The sequence below is a fragment of the Rhincodon typus genome, chromosome 11 (genome assembly GCF_021869965.1).
Source record: "Rhincodon typus isolate 14 chromosome 11, sRhiTyp1.1, whole genome shotgun sequence".
Taxonomy (NCBI): Eukaryota; Metazoa; Chordata; class Chondrichthyes; order Orectolobiformes; family Rhincodontidae; genus Rhincodon; species Rhincodon typus.
In genome coordinates this window covers 38,364,048-38,366,173 of record NC_063342.1, presented here as the reverse complement: position 1 = coordinate 38,366,173, position 2,126 = coordinate 38,364,048, and the positions used below count along the sequence as shown (strand labels likewise).

The following is a 2,126-nucleotide window of genomic DNA, read 5'->3' as shown; positions in this document are numbered from 1 at the left end:
ATAAGACTCTTAATTCCACTTTTCTTTTTCTTGAATTCAAATTCCACCATCTGCTGCAGCGGGATTCAAACCCAGGTCCCCAGAATGTTATCTGGGTCTCTGGATTAACAGTCCAGCGATAATAGCACTAGGCCATTGGCGTCCCCCTTAAGAGATGTTGCGATAGAAGATGGAGGGTGAATTCTAGGATATCTGCTGGGTGGTGAGTTGTTTCTGGTAATGCACATGGTAAAACAGGATGGAAAGTGTGCATAAGATAATCCATAGATGGATGGTAGTTAATTAATAAAACAAGTTTGGTAAGTTGCAGACTTGCTTGCTGAGCCGGTGTGTTTGATTGCAGACTTTTCATCACCCTGTGAGGTAATATCGTCTGTGCGCTTATGGTGAAGCGTTGGTGTTCTGTCCCACTTGTTATTTATATGCCTCGGTTTGCTGGGTGGTTGGTACTACTTTCGGTTCTGTTTTTCAGTGGTTTGTATATCGGGTCTAGTTCAACGTGTTTGTTGACGGTCATCTACGACCCAATGTTGACGTAATCCACAACCCGAGCTACAAATCTTCTCAAAAACTTTAAACAAGTTTGGTAAGATAGGATGAGAGAACTTGCTATGCCTCGCAGTGATAACCCTCCAAAAAATTCAATGCACCTTAGACTTTGCCATCAAAAATGTAAGATTCAGCACATGTAGACAATATTTATCCCTTTAATGACACGCAAGGGTCTTTTTGGGGAAGAAGAGCATTCTTTCGTACAAACACAATTCCAACTGCCTGGAATGAAGCTGTCAACCAAGTCAGCTTATTCCCTCATATCGGCTTAAGAATATTGCTAAACCAATTATTGTACACCAGTTGCTATCATTGTTGAATAAAACGTGAGACTTGCTCATCCAAATGTTTATAATGTATTTTTTATGGTGCATCTTGCATCAACAATCTCTATTTAGCGAGGAAGACAAACAGGCAAAGTTTTAACAGCCTTCTGTAAATATAATTCTGAAACTGATTTCAGAGGACAAGATTCTACAGAAGATCATTCATGTAGGAAAGTGCCTAGTGCTTATTTAAGAATTCCTTGTTTGATCAATTGAAATCAAAACCTTAAGAAATGGAAAACTAAGGTCACAAACCTACACACAATCACACAACTGGCATAATATATTATGAGGGTACTTAAACAAGAAAAACCTTTTGAAATCAATGGCTTTAAGCCTGATTTAGACAACCACTTCTCCATAAACAATGAAATATTTGTGAAAAATTCATAACAATGCAATTTAAAATTACAGTTGAGACCATGCTCGGAAATTATAGATAGTATTAATAGAATCAGCATAGATGCAGGAAGCAGTGGTTAAAATAATGAAAAATAAAAAAAAACACAATTAATCAATGAGGGGAAACAAATAAAGCAGGATTTACCATTTCCTTGGCTCTGATTGTGAAATTCCCTGGTCCTATAGCAAAGCAATTTGAAAACAACTTGCAGGTGAATTAATGTCACATGACTAATTGTAACAAATTTCTTAGCCCAGTGAGGTAGATATATGGCAAGTATTGCACAGATATGTGCAATATATAAGTATTGCAGTCTTTAAAATCCACATTGCGTTCAACTGAATATTCATTGGTTCTGTAGTGTTTCGTATGTAGTTTCCATAACACGTTGTGACTCCAAATGTATTCATACAGCTGATTAATCAATGTAGCCATGAGGTCCGTGTTCTGTTGCCTTGAAGCTAGGATCTTGTTGATTTCTTGAGACACATTCATATCTGTTGTGTGATTCATCTGCTCCTCTTCATCCCGAACCTCCAAATGATGAAGTTTGTCCACAAGACACTTCTCAAAGCAACAGATAATGCTACTCCCGATATTCCATGGGTAAAAGAGCATAAACAATTTTAAGGACATAGTGAGTTTCACAGAAGTATAGTGAGTTCAAAAGTAACTAAGCAGGAATTTGAACAACAAAAACAGAAATAACTTTGAAAACCACCCTGGAGGGAATTAGCATTACCAACAATTTATGTTGTGATGTAAGGTGTATGATTTATATATAGGATAACAAGGTGTAGAGCTGGATGAACACAGCAGGCCAAGCAGCATCAGAGGAGCAGGAA

At 37.5% G+C, this 2,126-nt stretch overlaps 1 long non-coding RNA gene across 1 annotated transcript in view; it reads right to left on the bottom strand.

Annotated features, from left to right (window-relative positions):
• Positions 1 to 689: 689 nt before the first annotated feature.
• Positions 690 to 2,126, bottom strand: part of LOC125484400 — a 17,964-nt gene continuing 16,527 nt past the window's right edge. The window contains exon 3 of the long non-coding RNA XR_007263235.1: positions 690 to 1,867. This is a non-coding gene — a long non-coding RNA (uncharacterized LOC125484400). The remainder of the gene's footprint in view (positions 1,868 to 2,126) is intronic.